Source organism: Ovis aries, chromosome 3 (genome assembly GCF_016772045.2).
Source record: "Ovis aries strain OAR_USU_Benz2616 breed Rambouillet chromosome 3, ARS-UI_Ramb_v3.0, whole genome shotgun sequence".
Taxonomy (NCBI): domain Eukaryota; kingdom Metazoa; phylum Chordata; class Mammalia; order Artiodactyla; family Bovidae; genus Ovis; species Ovis aries.
This window is the reverse complement of record NC_056056.1, coordinates 95,781,625-95,805,921: the sequence shown is the minus strand read 5'-3', so window position 1 is coordinate 95,805,921 and position 24,297 is coordinate 95,781,625. Positions and strand designations below refer to the sequence as shown.

The 24,297-nt window shown below is 47.3% G+C and overlaps 1 protein-coding gene and 1 long non-coding RNA gene across 4 annotated transcripts in view; one reads left to right on the top strand and one right to left on the bottom strand.

Moving 5' to 3' along the window:
• TET3 (tet methylcytosine dioxygenase 3) overlaps positions 1-3,612 on the bottom strand; it is a 111,746-nt gene extending 108,134 nt beyond the window's left edge. For 2 of the 3 annotated variants that reach the window (XM_042248101.2, XM_042248102.2), the window contains exon 1: positions 693-1,064. The gene's annotated coding sequence lies outside the window, so the exon portion shown is untranslated. Of the gene's footprint in view, positions 1-692; positions 1,065-1,900 lie in introns of those variants that run through there. The other variant, XM_015094461.3, reaches the window with a different exon arrangement.
• Positions 13-23,916, top strand: LOC132659417 (uncharacterized). The gene is made up of 2 exons (XR_009599865.1): positions 13-132; positions 12,218-23,916. It is a non-coding gene; the product is annotated as an uncharacterized LOC132659417 (long non-coding RNA).
• Positions 23,917-24,297: the final 381 nt, after the last annotated feature.

Here is a 24,297-nt window from a genome sequence, read left to right as displayed (position 1 = left end):
GGGCTTGCTCTCATGAAATTCTGTCCAGAACCTCTGGCAGGGCACACTGGCACCCGCTCCCTGATGGAGCAGGACGAGGGCCTGACGAGGTGTTAAGGAAACCTGGACGGCGAATTTAAGGGGGCGGTCAAGGTGAGATGTCCAAGAAAGTTGTCCTTTTCCCCACCCCCACGGGCTTGGGAGAGTTTTGCCTAAATTCCCACACGCCCCTCACTGGAGGTCGCTGGGCCTTCCCCAAGGGAGCACAGCTTTCAAAATAAAGTTTGCCGAGAGCTTCACTCGGCGGGGCTGCCCGGGCGCCCCGGGCACTGAGGCGGCCTGGAGTGGGGCGCGTCCGGGGTAGCCCGCGCCGGCCGCCCAGCCAGCGGGCCGGACCCTGGAGGGCGGCCCGCTCCAACGAGGGGGCGCGGGGAGGGGGGCGCGCTCCGGCTCAGGCCCGGCCGCGCGCGCGCAGCCGCTCGGGCTCCTTTGTTCTGGGGCCTCGGCCGCTCGGCTTCGGCGGCTCCGCAGCCCCCGCCCCGCCCCGCCGCCCCCGCCCGGCTCAGCTACACTGGGACCCGCAGCACCCCCGCCTCGTCTCCCGCAACAAAGTAGCGGGGCGCCCCCCCCCCGGACCGTCCCCTCCCCTGCGGGCCCCCCCCCAGGCCTCCCCTCCCCCACCCCGGAGCCGGAAAGGCACCGACTGCACCGACCTGCCCGCCGCCTCCGGGGCGGAGCGCACAAAGGGGCAAAGTTTCCCGGCCCGCGCCGCCGCCACCACCGTCGCGGCCGCCGCCGCCGCCGCCTGGGGCGCCCGCCTCCTGGAGCGCCTGGCCCGACCGAGCTCGGCGCACGGAGCCCCCCGCCCGGGCCGATGAGGGGACGGCGCAGGAGGAAGGAAGAGGCAGCGGCGGCCGCGGCGGCAGCAGCAGCAGCAATGAAGGCGTCCGCGGGACTCCCCGCCCCCCGCGCGCCGCGGCACGTGCTCGCCCGGGGACTCCCCCGCCCGGGAGGGCGCGCACGTGCGGCCCCGCCGAGCCCCGCCGGCCCCGCCGCCGCCCCCTCCGCCGGGCTCGGGGCTGCGCGAGGGGGGGCGTTCCGTGGAGGGGGAGGGGACGGCGCGGGCGGTCCTGAAGCGGATGGGGGCAGGGCCCGGCCCGGACGCCGCGCCTTTGCACCTGCAGTACCTCCCCTCCCCCGCGGTCGGTCCTCCCGGGACCCGGCCGCCCTCCTCGGGTTGGCCGCCCCCGCCCTCCGGCGCTTCTGCAGCCGAGCGGGCGCGGCGGGCGGCGCGGGGTGGGGCACGCGGAGCTCCCAGCCTAGGCCCTCGGCCGAGCCGGCCTCGGTGTCCCCACTTCCTGCCACTCCCTGCGGGCCGAGCGGCCTGGGACGGCCCCGGTGCCCCTGGGAGTCCTGAACTCCGGGCCCCACTGACCCCCCTCTCTTGGCCGCCGCTCGCTCATTCCGAGGCAGGACAATGGGGGACATCGCGCGTTTGCGTACCGAGTCAGCCTAGCGGGCAAGGAGGGGATACCCCGCGAGCAGAGGCCAAGGGCCAGCCCGCAGGAACCTTCGCCGGGATCGCAGCCCAGCGCCCTACCCAGGCGGACCCCGGGGCCCTGCCATCGCGAGCCTCCCCTGCGCCGCTCTTGGCTCTTTCGCGTCGAAAACAAAGACTAATCCGATACCCCCGCCCTGCCTCCCAGAGGAGGGGGAACGGGCGCGTCGCGGAGGGTAACCGAGGAGGACAGCGTTCAGGAGGGGCTCGGACAGCCTCCGAGGGATCGAGCCCTATAACCCATCGCAAAGACTTTGAAAAGTCACCCCGGGCTGTTTTCCAGCCAAGGGGCAAGGGGCAAGGCATAAGAGTATTTCTAAGTTGCCGAACTGCCCGTTCTCTCTGCTGCTTTTTTCCTCTCACCTGTTGTGCAGGCCAAGTTGAAATTCCAGGTTAGATTAATTCAGCTCCACCCATCTGGCCACACTGCCAGGCTGGTCCCCGAAGCTACCTTCCACCTACCTAGGTTGCTGGGGAGAAGGGTGGGTCTCTAACACAACACAACACACACACACACACACACACACACACAAACACAGGCAAGTCCTGGCAGAAACATCCACGGGAGGACTGGCCTGACCAGTTTGGGCGGTGTTCACCGAGCCAGGTACCTGGCAGGCGTCACCACTGGGCTGAAGCTAACAACTCAGCCAGAACTGGAAAAAGAGCATTCGGCCGCTTATTTAGAAGAAGAAAAAAGTAATTGATCTCAAGCAGCGCTGTCCAGAAAGCCCTAGGCGGTAGAAGCCCGCGTTCTGTCTGGAACTTCCCTCCCCACAGACCTGATTTTGACAGCCTCCTGGAGGGGCCAGGTTGTCAGCTGTGCGGAGGGTGGTGAACACCGCTGCAATACCTACTTCCTACTCTGGCCTTTGAGAGTAGGAAAAAATTTCTGTTCAGGGAAGTTAAGACTGGAACTGAGAAGAGATACCAGTGGAGTGTAACTTCCAGTCAAACAGAACAGTTTGTGGACTTGTAATTGTTTTTAAAGTAATGAATGTTTAATGTTTTAAATATTTTATTTTTAGTAAAAATTATATATATTGAAGAAAACACAGGAAATAGAAAACTAGAAGACAAAAATAACCTCAATACAACATTTAACCGTTTGCTGTATTTCCTTCTAGCATTTTCTAGTTTTGAGAGTATTTCCTTTTTTAAAAAAATGGCTGCACTCACACTGGTTATGCAATTTGTGGTCCACTTTTTACTTAACATTATATTGTAAGTATTTCCCTATTTGATAGACAATCTCCAGATAGTGTGACAATGAAGAAGGGAGCGAACTATGGGTTCCAGACCTGGCTCTGGCTAAACTCAGGTGGCACGTAATAGCAGAGTGACCTTGGACTCATCAACTCTGAAGGAATCCATATAAAATACTTAACAGTGCTTAATAAATAACAATTATTGTTAAATCCGTATAACAACCTTGTGAGGTAGGTCCTATCTTGAAACCCACATTACAGGTAAGGAAATAGATTAATTTGCTCCAGGTCACTCAGCTAGTGAATTGTAGACAGAATTTGAGCCCGGCATCTTTCCTCTTGTTTTCTATCTTGATGAATGGCACCAGCAATGCACTGTGCCAGTTCACTCTTCACCAGCTATATATGGAAGAGGCATTTCACAAAATCCTCTGGCTTAGGTAACAAGGTGGATGAGGGCCCCACTCACCAAGATAGAGTACAGGAGGCACCGAGGACATCTGTGTGGTGCTGAGGAGGCTAGGCCTGGGCTGGAAACACACGTGGGCCCCAACAGGGAGCAGCTCAGGAGGCTTCACATTTGGAGGAGTGGACATGGAGAGCGAGAGGGAAAGGCAGCCAGGCCAGAGCCCTGGCCAACACCAGCTCGTGAGGGACAGCAGCCGACGAGAGGCCAGCAAAGAAAGGAGACAGAAGCGCAACCAGAGAGGTGGGAGGGAAACCGGGCCCACCAGACAAGCTCCCAGTCTCCCTCTGGAATCTTCTATTTGAGCAGTCTTGTCTAACCCTTCCCACTCTAACCCCTTCCCAGTTTCTCCTTCTACCTGCCAAATCCCCATTCATGCTGCAAGTCTCTGCAGAAATGCCAGTTCTTCCGGCTCCTCAGACTCCGAGTCCAACCCACTCTCCCTCCCCAGAAGTTTGACGCTGCCTCCCTAGAAACAGTTATGTTACCTGCATTGTAATCGTTTGCACGTTTCCCTCCCAGTTACTACGAGCCCTTGGCGGGTTGGGACCCTGTCTTTTCACCGTTGTGACCCTAAACCTAGGCAATCAATATGTGTTCAGTGCAGAAAGGAGGTCAGGAGAACCTGATGAATGAAATATCCTGATAACACCGAACACCCACAGGCTTCCGAGGTTTATTCCTGCTTGCTTTCCTACCTGCAGGAACCCTTCAGGGGCCCCTAAGATAAAATCCAAATTCCTCAGGCCCTGCCTACCCAGGGCTGCAGCCTCCTGTGCTGCCGGGTTATTCCTACTAGAGCAGCGCTCAGGGCAGCAGCGCAGCTGGGACCGGCGTGGAGGCGGCCGGCGAGCCTCTCCGTCTCCAGGCAGCCTAGAAGCTAAGTGCGGTCCCTGATGCGCAGCGTCACCGACAGTTGGGCACTCGTTAGAAATGCCAGCTCTTGGACCCCACCCTAAACCTACTCAGGCAGAAACTCTGGGGGTGGGGCGCAGCGCTCTGTTTTAACAAGCCCTTCAGGTGTTGCACCCTCAACTTTGCGAAGCGGACGAGAAGCTACTTCAGCACCTAGGCGCCGGCCAAGATCACGCCGGAGGCGCTTAGAGGAGGCGGACCCACGGAGGCTCCATTTATAAACCGGCTTGGCGGGCCCTACCCCTAGGGGCCGAGGGCTGAGCCTTTTAGGCAATCGCTCAGATATGGTCAGGACCTGGTTGCGCCGCTGGCCCGAGGGCTAGAAAGGGAAATACCGTCTGGAGAGGGAAAAGCCTAAAGGACTGCTGGCACTACATAATTGGCAGGGGGCGTTTCGCTGGAGAAGGATGGAGGTGGGGCTGGGGAATAAGCAGGGCTTCCGTTGATGAACTGAACTTAATTCCGCACTGAGCAAAGGGCACAAGAGGTATAATTGGATGTGCGCGCGCGGTTCTTCCGGAAGTCACTGCGTGGAAGCGCCACTGCTGGGTGTTTGCCCAACCAGCAAATGATTGAATGTGACTGACCTCCTCTGAGGCATTTGACACCACTCGTTCCCTTTTAGGTAATAAGCAATTTGTCCTATTTGAAGAATGAGCTTTGTATTATGGGCCCTTTTACAGAAATGTAAATACACTCCAATGTCCACACTTTAGCTTGGTTTTAAAGACTGAAGGCACTGGGGAGTTCGTTTTATGTTTCTTCTTTGGTCATGTGTTGGTTAAAAACGTTATCAGCTCACGTTTGCATAGAGCTTCCCTTTCCATACCGGTTCTCAGTCTGTTTGAAGAGTATGCCAAATGTGTAAATGTAACTTTCCTTCTCTTTCTATGACATAGTTATTATTGTTATGTGTGTGTTTTAGTCACTCAGTCTTATCTGACCCTTTGCAACCCTATAGACTGTAGCCAGCCAGGCTCCTCTATCCATGGAATTCTCCAGGCAAAAATACTGGAGTGGATAGCCATTCCTTTCACCAGAGGATCTTCCCGACCCAGGGATCCAACCCTAGTCTCCTAAACTGCAGGCAGATACTTTACTATCTGAGCTACCAGAGAAGCTGGTTGTTACTATAACCATTTTCAGATAAGGGAACTAGGCCTCAAAGAGGTAATTTTTCCAAGGTCATCCACTGCTAAATGGCAGAATTAGGCCTACAGTCTGGGACCTTTGAAATTCGCCTACTAGTGCTAGGGCTATTCCGGGGGAAGAAACTGGCATTTTGCTCTTGGTGAAAGGGAGATGTGTCAGTGGGTTGCTTTTAGATGTGCGCTAGTTAGTGTGACATACGCAGGATGTCTAGACTGTGCTTTTGGATAACAGCAAATGCCTTCGTGTTTTTTAAATTAACTAATGGCCGCACTGGGTCTTCACTGCTTTGTGCATGCTTTCTCCAGTTGCGGGGCCTACTCTTGGTTTCCGTGCATGGGATCCTCATTGCATGGCGTCTCTTGTTGCAGAGTTCAGGCTCTAGAGCGTGGGCTCAGTGGTGCATGGGCTTAGCTGCCACACGACAGGTAGAATCTTCCTGGACCAAGACTCGAACCCGTGTTCCCTGCATTGGCAGGCGAGCTCTTATCCACTGTGCCACCAGGGAAACCCTGCTTTTGTATTTTACAGCTATTTCTGTGACTTCATTTTGAATTTAGGTTCAGTCAAAGAGACTCCTTGTTCTACTATTACAAGGAACACGCAAGGGTCCCCTTCATAATGGAAAAGAGATTAAATAACCTAAAAATATTCCAACCTAAGGGAACTGAGCAGGAGAATGGGAACTTTGATTGACTCAGAGACTCAAGATGCTGAATACCCAACAGGAATAAAGGCCTTGGTGCCCCCAAACCTTGGTTTGACTGCGTGTATCAATCAGGATCAGTTAGGTTGTGGTCGGGTAACAAGCAATCTCCAGGTCTCACTGGTCTGACACAGTTTTCTGTCTCCATCGTGAAATATATCTTCTGGAGATCAACAGGAGCTCTGTTTTCCATAGCCACTGAGGGGCTCTGGCTGCAGCAACTAGACGAGCCGCCTCCTCAACTCAGAAGGCAGGAAATGAGGGTGGGGCAAATTGAGCGTGGACTCTTAAAGCACTTACCTGGAAGTAACATAGATCACTTTTGCTCTGATTTCATTGGCCAAAGCAAGTCACAAGGGGGCAGGGGGACGCCATAGGTGCAATGCTTTCATGTGCCTGGAAGGAGAAGCAGAAATACTTGGTTAATAACACTAATAGCTAATATATGGGGGAAAGTATGTGTGCGATGTGTGGGCTAGATGTGTGTGCCTTTGAGGTATGTGTTAATGCAATGAGTGCTGCCCATTTCTAGAGCATTTCTGCCTCCTAGGAACATATATTTGAGATTTCCACTCTAATGGTTTGTCGTTCCTCCACCTACGCATGTTCAGAGATTTAGGCTAGGGTGAAAGAAACCTGAGTTGAGGGAAGCATGGTGGGAGAGGTAAGAGACAGTGGGGCAAACTCAGTAGAAATTAGTGTGTAAATAGAAAAAGAATCCAGAAAAGGAAGAGATTCATGATATATGTGTCATTAAAGGCCTGCCTCGTAAAACTACTAAGACAGCATAGCTTCAGCAGAAGCATTTCCTGCTTCTTGCCATTCATTCCCCTCATCCTCCCTGGCTAAACTCAGGTGGCACTCCAGGAAGCCTTTGATCTTTCAAGATTGAGCCCACCAATCACATCATGAGTCCCATCCACAGTGCACTGGACAAGGACCATATCTTGCCCAGTGCCAGGTGCAGCCTGGGGTCTTGGAACGGAGGCAGAGAAATGAGCTGAAAGGCCGTTGCAGGATCCCAGGTGACAAAAAAAAAAATGGTCTCCCTTAGGTTAGTGGGAGTGGGGTAAAGAGAATTATGTGTAGGAGAGATTTAGGGAATCAAATAACAGGAAGGGACTGATTGGAGGAGAGGTGGCAAGGAAGTTTCTGGAAGAGTAGCAGGGTAGACGGTAGCATCAAGGGGCCCAGAGGAGGAGCAGGTTGCTACATCAGGTCAGCAAGGACATGTTCTATTTGGGGCCCCTGTGGGACTAGTCCGCAGAGAGACCTGGAAGCAGTGCACACAGGGGCCAGGGGTCAGGAGTAGCGAGTGGCTGCACCCAGCTCCTAGATCTACCTCTTGGTTAAATGTCAGCATCGAATCCTCGAACACGGGAGGAAGCCACAGAATATATGTGTGGTATAGAAATCATGAAATTCCTGAACTACAGATCCTGAGAATCTAGTTAGAGAAGAGCAAAGGTTTCACAGAAGGAGCTGAGCTGGCTCAACTTCCACCAGTTTGTCTCATTAACTATTTCTGTATGTTCCTCCCATCCCACTTCCTGCTGAGCAGGGGCCTACTTGTCCCATTTGAGACGTGAACTTGATATCAACTCCTTTTGTTCTTGAGACACCCCTTCCCCAAATCCTCTTATGGGTGAAGGTCAAGCCCCATTTGCTCGAACTGTGCAATGCAGGGGGACAAATCCTCAAAACCCCTACCAGAGACCACATTCTTCCCACTCAGCCATTGCGATTCATTGGTAAAGATTGAGAAGCTCTGCCGTATTAATAGAAGTCTGCAAGGACTAGGGATAAGAAGGTTAGAGAGAAAAAGGACACAGGTGTCCCTCAAGCTGGGCGAGGCATTCTTTGAAACACCTGTACTAATGGATTGAGTCATTCCAGGTCACTCTAGCCTCATTCCTGGGGAGCTATTCTGTGTTCCCAACATTGCACTATTTATCTGCTAAACCAGGCAGGGGGTTATCAGCTTATGTCTCAGTCTTCTTGCCAATCTCTAGGACTGTCTTAATGGTGGCATGACTAGGTCACCACCTACATCCACCTGATGATATTCAGCCATCTCAAACCACAATAAAACTTGAATTTGAATATCCAGCCTTTGGAAAGCAATCAAATTATTTATAGTGACTCAAAAGCCTATAAGAGAGAAAATGAACATTAAGGCAAAAGAAGCCACAGGGAACAAACAGATTGCCCATTCAAACAGGGATGTGTGGCGGGTGAAGGGCACCTGAGTGAGGCAGTGGTGGGCACTCAACAGGGCCTGCCCAGAACCACAGGCCCAAGAGGAGCCTCAGAGCTGCTGCAAAAAGGAGGAAGAACAATTCAGTACGGGAAGTATGGACACACACCCCCATCCCCACCCCAGAGGCCTGGCTTAGAGCGCAGATTTACAAGCAGATGCTGATCTCTGTAGAAAAGTCAATGAGCAGGGTTTCTGGAGAACATCTCTGGTGCCTCTTGGCTGTGAGAGCCCTCTTTAGACACAGGCAAGTAAATTCCTTCATGTGTATGCCAGAGATGCCGGTTTATCTACTGTTTTCTGTGGGCTCTCCTGGGAGTTGGGCTCCAATATCAACACCAAAAGGAAACCTCAGGATTAGGGTTGCCAGATTTAGCAAATAAAAATACAGAGCATCCAGTTAAATTCAAAAGTCAGAAACAACAAGTAAGTTATTAGTGTATGTATGCCCCACATATTACATGCCCAAGCAACTCTGCCCAGGATTAGAGTCTGTACTCAAGGCATGGGGCCAGGGGAGTGGGCAGGGTAGAGGTATAGGGTTTGGCCTGAAAGAAAGTTTCTACCTGAGGCCCAGTTTCTATCCTAAGACCCACCCTGTTTTTTAATACAGAGTGGAAATGGGCTTTTGTTAGTTTTGGGGTGGGGCAGTCTTAGTTTGCTTTTTAAAAGTTTTTTCCTACAAAGTAGGAACTACCAACATGTTTTTTTTACATGTATTGGTGAGGTGGTTCAAGGAATGTATACCATTAAAGTAGTTTTGATACTTCCAAGTCTGGTTCCTATAGGAGATGGACTGTTTCTTGTGTGAAAGTGTTAGTTGCGAGTCATCCCTGTGAACTGTAGACCACCAGGCTCCTCTGTCCATGGAATTCTCGAGGCAAGAATATTGAGTAGGTAGCCATTCTCTTCTCCAGGGGATCTTCTCCACCCAGGGATCGAACTCAGGTCTTCCGAATTGGAGGCAGATTCTTTACTGTCTGAGCCACCAAGGAATCCTGGGCTGCTTCTTAGTCTAGACCAATAAAACCCTGCTTAACCAGAAAAATTGCTCTTACTTAAGCAGGCATTTATTCATTGAGACCTGTAGCCGAAAAATGGAACTATTTACCTGATCAAGCAATCAGAAAGTATTTCTAAGCATAAAATCAGTGACTCCTTCTGCATGTCAACAACCCAAGTTAAATTATAAACTCAGGGAAAATACTTACAAGACAAATGAAAAGAAAAAGTGTTATAGTGTTGATATATAACAAAAAAGACACCCACAAGGATGGGGAGAAGGCAACACTCACAAAAGAAGACATGCAAATGGCCGGTAAAGAGATAAAAAGTCCAGCAAACTGACAGATCACAAAGTGAAAATGCATTTGACCCTTGAAAATACAGGAGGTTTGAATGAAGCAAGTCCACTTAACCTACATTTTTTTCAGTAGTAAGTACTATAGTTTTGGGCTTCCCTAGTGGTTTAGCAGTAAAGAATCTGCTTGCAATGCAGGAGATACAGGAGACCCAGGTTCAATCCCTGGGTCAGGAAGACCCCCTGGAGGAGGAAATACCAACCCACACCGGTAGTCTTGCCAAGAAAATCCCATGGATAGAGGAGCCTGGCGGGTTACAGTCCATGGGGGCACAAAGAGTTGGACACGACTGAGCAACTGAGCGCGCGCTCGCACACGCACACACACACACACACACACACACACACGCACGCACGCACGCAGTACTATAGTATAGCGCCATCTGTGGTAGGTTGCGGAGAAGGCAATGGCAACCCACTCCAGTACTCTTGCCTGGAAAATCCCATGGACGGAGGAGCCTGGGGGGCTGCAGTCCATGGGGTCGCTAGCAGTTGGACACGACTGAGCGACTTCACTTTCACTTTTCACTTTCATGCATTGGAGAAGGAAATGGCAACCCACTCCAGTGTTCTTGCCTGGAGAATCCCAGGGACAGGGGAGCCTGGTGGGCTGCCGTCTCTGGGGTTGCACAGAGTCGGACACGACCGAAGCGACTTAGCAGCAGCAGTGGTAGGTTGAATCTGAGGATGCAGAACCAAGGGTACAGAGGGTTGACTACACTATATTGTGATTGTGGACTTCTTAACCAGGGTGTCAGTACCCTAACCTCCCCCCCAGCCCGTGTAGTTCAAAGGTCAACTGTACTCAATTTTGCAAATATTGTTAACAGTTTCATCCCCAAGATATGCCACTGATGGGATCATAAACTCACATGCCCTTTGGGAAACAATTTAGCATGCTTATCAATAATCTTCAAAATGTTTACACCCTCTCAATAATCCCACTTCTAGGAAAATGGGGCAGAAAAATCAAGATACAAGAGTCTTCATGGAAGGCTTATTTATAACAACAAAATTAGGAACAACCTAAATGACCAACATTACAGAATGATTAATTCATAAGATATAAGCGCAGTATAACATGATGCAGCTATTATAATTTCATTAACTTAAAAATTCAAATTAAACACAAGTTAATTATAGAATAAGAATACGCAAATGAGCAAAAAGAAAAATCTAAGAAGAACCTGCATTAGTCCAATATTAATCACCATTAACATTGTGGACTATCTCTTTAAAAAAATTTTTATATCTTAATATTAAAATAGTGTTTTGAAAAATATTTGGGAACATTGGAAAATATTTACCATATGAAGTCAAAACAAGATAATCAGTATATATTGAACTATTAAGAATTTGTAAGTAAATATGCATAAAGATTGGAAGGGAATACATAAAAATATTAACAGTGGGTCTCTGGATGATTTTTGTTCATACTTCTAAAATTTCTACAACAAATGGATATTAATCCTGTAATTGAGAAATATTGACAGAAAACTATTTCTGTAAAAGGACAAGTGAAGCTGCCTGAAAGCAGGTTGTTGAGAGAGCAGGATGCAAATAATGGCAATTAACAGAATGGTTTTGACTTTCACGCTGGAGTTGCCCTAGAGATCTTAAGGAAGCCGTTGCCTGGGCCCTACTCCCAGAGATTCCAGTGGGATGGGCTGAGCCAGGTCTGGGCTTTATGCCCTTGGCAATATCTAGTGACTCTTGGGTGGGCGTATAATGTGCAGCCAGGCTGGGATGCACTTGCATAAGTCATCACAAGTTTCCTCAAGAGTTAGGCCACTGTGGTCTGGTGGAGGAGGAGCTGCCGGTCCTCCTCAGGAAGACCCATGTAGCCTCTCTAGCTGTGTGCGTTAGCTGAGTCATTTAACTGCATCTTAGTCTGTCTGTAAAATGGGAATATTTAATGCAATATTTGAAGTCTGGCTTCAAGGAAGAAATAAATGAGAAAGTGCTGTGTGAAATAGAAAGCATATTAGAATGTGCTCTTTGTGAGAACCTGGAAACTCAGATGATAGCAATTCTCTTTGATCAATGAAATATCCTTGGCAACTCAGGAGCTCATGCAAATAGACAGGTTTTTTTCCTAAGCTTTATCAGTCTTGTAATTTGATTTGATTCAGAGATGCTATAGAGAGGTGTTTTCAAATGTGGATGCCTGGGGCAGTCCTAGCCTGAGGGCTCATGGGCTGTGAACAGTAGCCAATAGTTTTGAGCTGGTTCAGACAATTTGGTCATCTTGCTTTGAAAGGTGGCTGGCCTCTGGAAGCTAAAATTTTGTTCTCATGAAAATGTGCCTGCACCTTTTACACAAATATCCCAGACTGTCACCTCAAAATAAATGTTCTTATCTAAACCATCTCCTTGGGAGATTATGTGGCTATTTCTTAAATGTCTTAGTAATTCCTCTTTTGAGACTGGTTTTGTCTAAGATACATTATTTTCTGAGTATTTTTCAATCAATGAATTCATTCGCCATCCTTTAAAGATAAGTTTAACTTTTTAGAAAGCAGCCAGAAATATAGTTCAGAACCAAACCTGACAAGTAAGAAGGTTTTCAAGCCTAGGTAAGACTATTTTTATGACTCTTAAATTTCTTTTAATTTGCAGGTTCACTGTTGACCCACTCCAGTACTCTTGCCTAGAAAATCCCATGGACGGAAGAGCTTGGTAGGCTGCAGTCCATGGGGTCGGGAGGAGTCGGACACGACCGAGCTACTTCGATTTCACTTTTCACTTTCATGCATTGGAGAAGGAAATGGCAACCTACTCCAGTGTTCTTGCCTGGAGAATCCCAGGGACGGGGGAGCCTGGTGGGCTACCATCTATGAGGTCGCACAGAGTCTGGACACAACTGATGTGACTTAGCAGCAGCAGCAATCACCATTTATTTGTTAATGAAATCAACTCATTCTCCCTATAGAATGTTACATTCTGGATTTGGCTGCTTGTATCCAGGAGTATTATGTTGTTGTCATAAATTTAAGGCACTGTTTCCGTGTTCAGCTAGTTGGCTGTAGGCCTGGAGAGGGTCTGGAGTTATACCCAGCAGGGTAAGTGAACATAAAAGGACTAGAGCTGCTTTTCATAGGTTTCCTGGGTGGTACAGTGATAAAGAATCCACCTGCAAGGTAGGAGACTCAGGAGATGTGGGTTCAATCCCTGGATCAGGAAGATCCCCTGAAGGAGGAAATGGCAACCCATTTCAGTCTTCTTGCCTGAAAAATACCACACGATCACAAACAGTCAGACACGACTAAGTGACTGGGCACACACAGAGCTGCTTTTCATAATGATGGGTCAAGGAATCAAAGGTAGACAAGGGGAGAATAAAGGCAAGAAAAACATTATAGAGAATTTTTAAAAAAGTAGTGGGGTCAGTGGATTAGAGAAACCGAGGTGTTAGATAGGAGACGATATGGACAAAAATGATGAGTAGGGTTGAAGAGAAAGATGAGCAGTGCCAAGACTTCAGTGAATGAGAGGGAGTGACTGGGAGCTTGGAGGTCACTCAACTGTAGAAACAAGGGGTTCAGCTTTTGAAGAAATAGTGAAGACAGTTTATTCTTTAAGTGAAGCCGTCACTTGTAAGTGTGTGTCTGTCTTGCTCTCCAGTGTTATTCCCAGCACCCTCTACGGCGCAGAGTCTTCTGAGTGGTGAATAGAGCCTGGTTCTCTACCGGGACCCAGAGACTGACTCGATAGGTAAGTCTGAAAAAGGTTTTGAACAAAGCCGCCTGTTTGGGATTAATTTCTAGATTGTATGCTGATTAGAAATCTGTCCCTTTCTTTTGATAAGTATGCTGTGGGTATACCTCACGCATTTGACTAAGGAGAAAATGGTGCAGTTCCTTCCCCTTATTGGGGCTAATACTGGATTTAGTCTCCTAAGACAACACTAATCAGCAACACTGGGCAAATCCAGGCAGTTTTGGAATTATTTTTCATGCCAACCCAATCCACAAAACACACAAACGTGGTATTGTCAATAAGGACAATACCCAAAATACTTTCTCACAAAAGAATTTCAAGACACTGACATGAATCCCAATTAAGACTTGCAGATAAGCCGAGGTCCACACCTCGACACACTAATGAATTTGAGAAGTACAGAATTAAGCAGCTCACAGCCAGGACTGAGAGCATTGCCTGTGAGTCAGAACTCCTGAGTTGGTTTTGCTCAGTGGGTAACTAGCTGTGTGGCCTGGGGGGGTGGGTGGGGGAGGGGGCTTCACACCTCCCCTCCTTGGTCTTTATCCATCAGTGATCTCACACTCTAAAAGCCATCAATCCGAAGAACAATGGAGGAGGACAGGAAGCAAGGAGGGCAGGTTGCTAACAGCAGGCACCCTGCTGGCAGGGCAGTGGAGGGAAAGCTGGGTGCTGCCGAACGAGCAGAAGAGCAGACTGCTGAGACCAAGTCCCTGCTCTGGAGGAGAAAGCAAGCCAGACAGAGCTCAACTGCTCCTGGCAATGCAACTGTTTCCAAGAAGGGAATACACAGGTCATCTGAGGTCAAGTTCAGGGAACGCAGCCAGCCGCCAGGCGGGAAGGAAGCTGCAGTGAGTGCCCGCCTGCTCTCCCAGCCCTTCGCCTTCTGAACACGGAGTCTCGTGCCAGCCCCTTGGCCAGGGCGCCTCGGGAGCCTCAGAGCCTCCTTCCAGACCCCGGCCACCTGGCTTGGGCCTTGCGGACACAGCCCTTGCTGAGGGCTGGAGAGGCAGGCGCGAGCACCCACGCGGTGCCGGCCGGTCGAGTCTTGGCCTCTTGCAGCGCTCTCCTGAAAGCCTTAGAGAGTTCGTCGTCCACTGCTGTCCTCCTCCAGCCTCACGGCCTCCCCTCCCCCAGACACAGGATTTTCTCTCAGCTCCCTGCCTTTGCCATTGGTGTTTACCCCAAAGTCATTCTCATAACTTTTGCTCTGAAAATCCTACTATCATTTAATGCCCAGCTGGAAAGCCACGTGACCCAGGAAGCCCCCAGAGCTGGAAGCAGCACTTGTTACCGTCTGTTCTGCATCACAGGTGGGCCATGCTGTCTCTCTCGCCCAGGTTTGGAGTCGCGTCGTATCCACGCCTCACCATGGCATCACGTGACTCCCTCCTAGCTCTGGGCTGCCCACCTGCCTACACATCTTTGAGGTCCTGCCACCAACACACCCCTCACCTCACCCTTTGAGGCTCAGCTCAGAAACAGACTGTGAAGGACTTCCCAGCTCTCTCCATCTCTCCACCCACAGACATGCTGGCTCCATTTTTTGAGTGGCTACTCAGTGCCCAGAAGTTTATCTCTGGTATTTCTAATCTTTGGAACGTCTCTGCAAAGTAGGTGCAGAGTCTCACTTTCAGAGGTAAGAAAAGAAGCTCCGAGAGGTTAAGAAAGTGTCTGAGTCGCACTGCTACCTTGTGGCCCAGCCAGGGTTAGACCCCAGGCTCGTGTGACACTGGAACCCAAGCCTTCCTTCCATTCCATGCAACTTCTTCATTCACAGGGCAAATATTTTAAGCATAAGACTGTTAGGACCTTGAAGATTATCTTTGTTTTCAATGCAGGAAGCCTAAGGTGTCATGACTTGCCCAAGGTGACACAGTTTCTTCCTACTTGCTTTCCTCATATCTCCCAGAAACCATCTGTCAGCTGCAGTGGTCCCTAATACCAGGTAACATTCCCCGGGGTCCCCAGTTGCAAGCCATCTGACACAACTGCCTGGCAACAGGGCTCCAAATTAGACAGGAGAGGATGTTGCAACAAGTTCAGAGTCACAGCTGTACATAGTGATAACATCCCAAACGACAGTCACTTAGCATTTCTTTCTTGTCTGAGGAGGGCTTCATCAGGTTCACAGTAACCTGCTCCTCATTGCAGTTCAGGACCATGATGGAGTCTTCGGCTGCCATCAGTCCAGCAGAGGGCTGGGCTATGGCAAACGTGGGGACCAGGAGAGGGTGGCTTTGTTCAGAGGACAGTGAGTAAAACCATTGAGCTGGCACAGAGAGTTCTTTCATAGAGGCAGGAGAAGATGAGGTTGGAGGACCTCAAAATCCCAGTTAAGGAACCTGGTCATCATCTTGTAAGGAGCACCAACATTTTTGAAAAATGAATTTTTCCCTGGGAATAATTTTGGATTTACAGAGAAGTTTCAGAAACTCCATAGAGAATTTCCATATATCCCTTACCCAGTTTTCCCTAGTGCTAACATCTTATAGTGTATGGCACATTTGTTAAAACTCAGAAGCTGACATTGGTGCATTACTATTATTCAAACTCCAGACTTAATTCGGATTTCACTAGTTTTTCCACTAAAATTTTCTTTTCTCTTCCACAGTCCTCTCCAGGATACCATTCTATATTTAGACAGCAACCTTTTTAAAGGAGAATATTAACATTATTAAAGGCATTTTAGGAGAACCATCTGACAGCAATGGTCCAGTAAGTGAGATAGGAAGGCATTCCAGAACCTTTGAACGTCTAAATACATCCCACTGCCCAGCATCTGAAGGGGCTCACCACCTTGAAAGTGCAGTTGCCAGGAAGAGCAAACCTGGGCCACTGGAAGCATCTCTGTGCCTCTTCAGGGTCCAGGGGCCAAATATACATTTAGGATATACTTGGGAGCCAAAAAAAAGAAAACTCATTCCTTGGGAATTCTCTGGCAGTCCAGTAGTTAGGACACCATGCTTTCACTGCTGAGGGTCCAAGTTCAATCCCTGGTTGGAAAACTAAAAAAAAGAGAGAGAGAAAGACACCTGGGAGCCTCCGCCTAGCAGTGAGGCAAGCTAGAAGGTCTTCCTACCTAGGCACCCAAAGTTGGCTGGTAACCCAGACAGGTAGCCAAAGAAATGAGTGTTTGCCTTCTTTTCTGAAAGTCTAGACTTGTCTCCCTTACAATTCAGTTTGATGCTGTGGAAAGAGAACAGGCTCTAGGATCAGGATGGCCCAGGATTTAAGTCTTGACTCCACCACTTATTCAGTAACTCAACTCATGTGTGAGTTACTGAACTCTGAGCTTCAGTTTCCTCACTGATAATAACTGGTATAGTAAACTTCCTTCATAAGATTATTTAGAGGATGATTAACATTTACAAAGTGTTCAGTAGGGGGCCTGGCACACAATAGGCATTCAGTAATCAATTGGCTCCCTTGACAACAGGAAGGTGAGGGCTGAGCCCATAATTTTCTTGCATATCCTCAAAGTACTTAACATTTGCAAAGCAATTCATACATTGATGATTGTGATATGGAGCTCACAAACCCAATGACTTATGAAAGAGCAGATCATGACTCCAACCACAGCATTCATTTATTGAGCAAGTCTCTATTAGTCACTCACTGAATATCAATAAACAGGTAACTGTCAGGCTCTGTGCTAAGTGACTAAGATGGTTTGCGTCAAGAATGGCAAAGCCCAGGAGGGAGAGAGAACTTTATTCAGGTCTGATACATAGTCTGACATAGTTTAATAAGCAGAGGGCCCAAGGTACAAAGGCTTGGTTACTTGTGTGAGAGGTGAGGGAAGAGCCTCACAGAGAGAGGAGGAAGAGAACTTGGGACTGGCAAAATAAGTAGGTCTTCCAGTAAAAAAAGACTGAGGAAAAAGCGAGAAGGAGAGAGAGAGAATTGCATTATGTGGGAAACACAGGTCATATTGTGGAACCTATGTTAGTCTTGTATGGAATGAGTGGTGGGAATGAGGTTATGAAAACATGGCAGCTGGAATACTTCTGCACAGGAACAGCTGTGTGGGGGCGGGGCCTGAGACCCAACTGGAAGCTGTCTCTTTAACACGTGGTTTAGTTCAGGGGAGGGCTTCCCAGGTGGCTCAGTGGTAAAGAATCCGCCTGCCAATACAAGAGACACAGGAGACCCGGGTTTGATCCCTGGGTTGGGAAAATTCCCTGGAGGAGGAAATGGCAACCCACTCCAGTATTCTAGCCTGGGAAATCCCATGGACAGAGGAGCCTGGCTACAGTCCAGCAGGATCACAATAGGTCAGATATGACTGAGCGACTGAGCGCGCACACACACACTTCAGTTGAGGTATCTTGGGCAAGAGATGATTACTGGCAGTAGTGAAGGGCAGGGTCTGGGCAGGGAGTGGGCATTCCAGCCACTCCTGGCATGCCCATGCAGGGAAGGAGCCATGTAAGCGCCATGACAGAGCAGGCAGAGTGGATGAGTCAGCCGCGATACCCACTGCACCTGCGACTAGGGAAACTGAATGGGGTGCAGAGAAGACCTGCACTGTTTCGGATGAACAGGTAGACTCTGGTGAAAAAGCAGGGCATGATGGTAGCTGGAAGGGGCCAAGACGACTCCAGAGAGTCTGGTGAGTCAACTAGGTGAATGGAGGCGCAGGAGAAGTGGGTTTTGTTAGCTCAGGTTGTGGGTGGGTGTAGCGCGTGGGTGGGGATGAGATGCTGTCTCATACACACTGAGCATGATGGATGTCCAGGTCATGATATCCAGAGGTCGATATAGCTGTAGCTTTAGCAGTCCTCTTCCTGCCTGGAATTTGCTTCAAAACCATGTGTCAAAACCAGGTGGGTAGGCTATAAGTGAAACAGAATTGGCTATTAGTAGATAACTGAAGTGGGTGAAAAAGTAAAAATTAGCTCATACTAAGGGAAAAAAAAGCTGCCCTGCCATTCATCAGGCTGGGAGGACAGACATCTGCAAGGCTAGATACAAAGTTACCATGAAACAATATTCCCCCCAAGGGCACGCTGCAGCTAAAGTGTCATAACCACCCCCTCCTTTGTGTGACTACTGCTTTCTGATTCACTGGGAAACCTTGTTCTCTAAAATGATGGATCAGAAACTTTGCTGTTTGAAATTTTATCAGTAAAAATGAAACACCCTTCTGTTGCCAGGAGGATCTAAGTCACTTTGACACAGGGAAGCAGTCTTGATTTGTAACCCAGGTTCAGAGCCTCAGATAAGGGGCTTCTGAACGCATTTCATGTTTAGCTTAACTTTGCACTTCCTAAGGAAATGAACCTGGCTCTAGTGTGCAGTTCAGACCAGATGTTGACTCCTGCTTTGCTTTGAGTCTGTCAAAACATGGCTTCTTTTAAATTTTACCTAAATTCTATCCTTACCCTAAATCCTGTTAACTCTTTGTCTGCTTGGTGAGACAACCCATAGTTTCCCTGGTATGTGGGTTCCTTCGTTTGAGTGAGTTAATAAATCTGATTTTGCCAAAATACAGGTCTGTTCCCAGTGATCTTAGGCTGATTGATTATGTCATGAGCAACTGGGATACAGGAATTCTCTATACTATTCTATCGTAAATGATCCACGTTTTCCATAACATTTCCAAGTTTTTAAAGAGTCCTCACCCCACGTTAGTAGTGTGCACCATGACAGTGTTTGAGGTCTAAGGCAGAATGATGCCCCGGCCCTCAATGTACAGACCCTAATTCCTGGCACCTGTGAATCTTACCTCACTAGCAAAAAGGACTCTGAAGATGTAGGGAAGGCTAAAGACCTCGAGTTGGCAGAGTATTCTGGACTATCCAGATGAGCCCAGTGTACTCTAGTGGGCCCTTAAAAGCAAAAAACCTTTTTTGGTTGTGGTCAGAAAGAGATGAGATGGTGGGAGAGTCAGAGATGCAGCGCTGCTGGCTTTGAAGAGGAAAGGGCCACAAGCCAAGGGATGTGGGCAGCCTCTAGAAGGCCAAAAAAGGTAAGGGAACAAGTTCTCCTCTAGAACCTCCAGAAAGGAATGCAGCCATGTAGACAATTTGACTTTAACCCAGTGAGACCATGTAAGAGTTCTGACCTTCAGAACTGTGAGATAATAATCTGTACTGCTTTAAATCACCTTGGTGGTAATTTGGTATGGCAGCAATAGAAACCAATGCAAGATCACCCAGAAGAGTGAGCAGAGATAAGGGATGAGCCAAGGGTGCCTGGGGCAGCACCAGCATTTCAGACTAGAAAAAGAAAGGCGAGGCAGTCAGAGACAGAAAGGGTGATACAAGCACTGGAAAAGCCAGAAGAGACCAACAAAGGAAAGTTTCAAGAAGGAGAAAGTGGTCCAGAGACTGAAACTGCCTACTCTTTAAAGTGACAGCTGAAGATTAAGTAGTAGTCTTTCAAAGTATATGTTATTTCTTGCTTCATATTCCCAGTGATTCTTGTATTTGTATATAACAAACAATTTTCACCTGAAACTATCACCTTCTCCCTCATGTTAAAAGCCGGAGAGTTTGAGAATTTTCACAACCTCAATCCGCATTATAAACCCATTAAGGTAATTATTCTGGTTCCAGAAGAGCAGGTTTTACCACATGGTAATGATCAGTGCAAAGAAATAGAAGAAAACAATAGAATAGAAAAGACTAGAGATCTCTTCAAGGGAACATCTCTTCAAGATCTTCAAGATCTCTTCAAGTGAACACTTCATGCAAAAATGGGCACAATAAAGGACAGAAATGGTATGGACCTAACAGAAGCAGAAGATATTAAGAAGAGGTGGCAAGAATACACAGAAGAACTGTACAAAAAAGATCTTCGTGACCCAGATAATCACGATGGTGTTATCACTCACCTAGAGCCAGACATCCTGAAATGTGAAGTCAAGGTGGCCTTAGGAAGCATCACTATGAACAAAGATAGTGGAAATGATGGAATTCCAGTTGAGCTGTTTCAAATCCTGAAAGATGATGCTGTGAAAGTGCTGCACTCAATATGCCAGCAAATTTGGAAAACTCAGCAGTGGCCACAGGACTGGAAAGGGTCCATTTTCATTCCAATCCCAAAGAAAGGCAATGCCAAAGAATGCTCAAACTTACCACACAATTGCACTTATCTCACATGCTAGTAATGCTCAAAATTCTCCAAGCCAGGCTTCAACAATACGTGAACCGTGAATTTCCAGATGTTCAAGCTGGTTTTAAAAAAGGTAGAAGAAACAGAGAGCAAATTGCCAACATCTGCTGGATCATGGAAAAAGCAAGAGTTCCAGAAAAACATCTATTTCTGCTTTATTGACTATGCCAAAGCCTTTGACTGTATGGCTCACAATAAATTGTGGAAAATTCTGAAAGAGATGGGAATACCAGACCGCCTGACCTGCCTCTTGAGAAATCTGTATGCAGGTCAGGAAGCAACAGTTAGAACTGGACATGGAACAACAGACTGGTTCCAAATAGGAAAAGGAGTACGTCAAGGCTGTATATTGTCACCCTGCTTATTTAACTTCTATGCAGAGTACATCATGAGAAACGCTGGGCTGGAAGAAGCACAAACTGGAATCAAGATTGTTGGGGGAAATATCAATAACCTCAGATATGTAGATGACATAACCCTTATGGCAGAAAGTGAAGAACTAAAGAGCCTCTTGATGAAAGTGAAAGGAGAGTGAAAAAGTTGGCTTAAAGCTCAACATTCAAAAAACTAAAATGGCATCTGGTCCCATCACTTCATGGCAAATAGCTGGGGAAACAGAGGAAACAGTGGCTAACTTAATTTTTTGGGGCTGCAAAATCACTGCAGATGGTGACTGCAGGCATGAAATAAAAAGACACTTATTCGTTGGCAGGAAAGTTATGACCAACCTAGACAGCACATTCAAAAGCAAAGACATTACTTTGCCAACAAAGGTCCATCTAGTCAAGGCTATGGTCTTTCCAGCAGTCATGTATAGACGTGAGTTGGACTACAAAGAAAGCTGAGTGTGAAAGAATTGATGCTTTTGAACTGTGATGTTGGAGAAGACTCTTGAGAGTCCCTTGGACTGCAAGGAGATCCAGCTGGTCCATCCTAAAGGAACTCAGTCCTGAATATTCACTGGAAGGACTGATGTTGAAGCTAAAGCCCCAATATTTTGACTACCTGATGTAAAGAGCTGACTCATTTGAGAAGACCCTGATGCTGCAAAAGATTGAAGGCAGGAGGAGAAGGGGATGACAGAGGATGAGATGGTTGGATTGCATCACCGACTCAATGGACGAGTTTGAGGAAGCTCTGGGAGTTGGTGATGGACAAGGAAGCCTGGCATGCTGCAGTCCATGGGGTTGCAAAGAGTCAGATGCGACTAAGTGACTGAACTGAACTGAAACCACAAAGAAATGTAGCTGTGTTATGTGTTTTATGTGTTAATCCCAGTTACTTGACTCTGGGGGCCTGTCTAATCCAAGACTGAGAACAGCCCACCCAGTCTGGCCTGCCAGTGAAGACCTAATCTCCATATTTAAGCACTTCACCCAGACCTACCCCTACCCACATTCTTAAAGTTCCAAACTACTCCTAATTAAAAGATATACTCTCACCAGACCAGCTCAGCTACCAATTTGGAAAATGACAAATTGTTTCCGGTGAGACTGTTGACAGCTTTGATTATTTCAGAGAATATTTACAATCTAAAGACAATGTTTACAAATGGAAAGAAACACTGTATTTGCAGATTTTCAGACTTTAAGTGTGTAGAGACGAAGGCATTCTTAAATAATAAGCTCATTAACCTCAAGTTTTGTCAGCCTGGGCCTAATGCCTTGCTCTCACACGAAAGCCTTGGCACAGGACGTTTTTCTCTGCCTGGACACTTCGTTCTTCAGGGCAGTTGTCGCTTTTGTAGGGGGCTGTCCCAGACTATGTGGCTCCTTCTGCTCTGGCCGCCGCAGCGCACCTGCACATCTTTTGAAACAGTCACTACGTCTGCACCACTTGGTCCGTGACTGTCACCCTCTCCATTAGCTGACAGTTCCTGTGAGGTGAGGATGAGGTCTGCTTTACCTTCCTGGTCTCTAGCATATGGGAGATACTCAAATATTTGTTGATGACCGAATAAATGAATGAAGGGCGGGGACCTAGTGCTCTTACTCCGGGTTTACAGGTGATTTCTACATTAGCGGCTCCTGGAAACTTAAATAGGAATGAAACATTTGAGACCCTCAGAGCTCAAATACCAAAACCATTGACTTTCCAAACACACCTAATATCCTGTATTCATCCCTGGTCTTGTCCAAAGCCCGAAGCGGCAAATAAACACACAAACAAGTGGGACAGATTTCCAAGATGGTGCCAAGACATTTTTTTTTTTTTTTTTTTGGCCATGACAATTCAATGGGAGAAAAGTTGTTTTCTACAAATAGTGTTGGAATAACTGGATATACGCATGCAAAAGAACGATGTTGAATCCCTTCCTTAAACTCTACACAAAAATTAACTCAAAATGGATCACAGACCTAATGTAAGAGCTAAAACTACACAACTCTTAGAAGAAAACATGGCAGATATTTGTGACGCTGGGTTATTTGAAACTTTCTTATACATGGTGCCAAAATAAGTTGATAAAAATAAATTTGACTTCATAAAGATTAAAAACATTCATGCTTCAAAGGACACTACCAAAATGAAAATATAAGCCACAGAGTGGGAGAAAATATGAATAAATTATCTATGTAATAAGGATTTGTATCCAGAATACAGACTCTTACAACTCAACAATAAAAAGCCACAAAACACAATTGAAAAAATGGATTTGAATAGACGGTTTTCCCCAAAGATATACAAATGACCAATAAGTACATGAGAGTTACATTCAACATCATTATCCGTTAGTGCAATGTAAATCAAGACCCCAGTGCAGTGAGATACAGCGTCACTCCTATTAGGATTGTCATAATCAAAATGACAGATGGCGATGACGTGAAGAAAGTGGAACACTCACACACTGCTGGAGGGAACGTAACACGGAATTTCGGAAGTTTAGCAGTTCCTCAAAAAGTGAAACGTGGAGTTGTCATCTGACCCAGTAATTCCATTCCTCAGTATATACCCAAGGGAAATTATAACGTGTCCGCACAAAAACCTGTAGATGAATTTTCATAGCAGCATTATTCCTAATAGTCAAAATGTGGAACCCTCATGTCCATCAATGGATAAATGGATAAATAAATGTATATTTACAAAATACTTAGCCATAAAAAGGAATGAAGTACTGATATGTTTTATAACTTGAATGAATCTTGAAAACCTTGAAAATGAAAGAAGCCAGTCACAAAAGGCCACATATTATGTGACTCTGTTTACATGAAATGTCCAGAATAGGCCAATCAGTAGAAACAGAAAGTAGACTGCTGGTTGCCCAGAGCAGGGTATAGGTGGGTGGGGATTGTGGGAAAGTGGGGGATAGAGGGTGACTCCAATTGGCATGGCATTTCTTTTTGAGGTGATGAAAACATTCTGGAATTGACTGTGGTGATGGCTGTACAACTCTATGACTACACTAAAAACTCCAGAATTGAACACTTTAAGTGGGTAAATTGTATGGTATGTGAATTACCTCAATAAAGCTGTTAAAATTTTTTTTTAAGTAGCATAAAGAAATGCTGTGCTATCTCAAAACATCACACATCTATTAGAAACCAGTCTCATATTTGTTTTCCCCAGTATCAGGGAAACGCAGGTTTGTGTCTTCTGGGACACTCTGGGTCCCAAGCTCATTCATTTTCTCGTGGGCCTGTGCAGCTATTAAGGGCTCAGTGCAGGAATCCCGATCCTGATGAATCGTGGATCTGCAGGCTTCTTTCAATGAAGCACTTCAATTCTAGACAGTCATGTATTTTTCTCTCTTTACAGTAAACTGTCCTTGAAGCTTGAACCGCAGCACACACAAAAAATTTTCTTTCTTTCCAGCATGGACAAATTCACTCCATGAAGTTAACCTGAAACTTACTTGATAG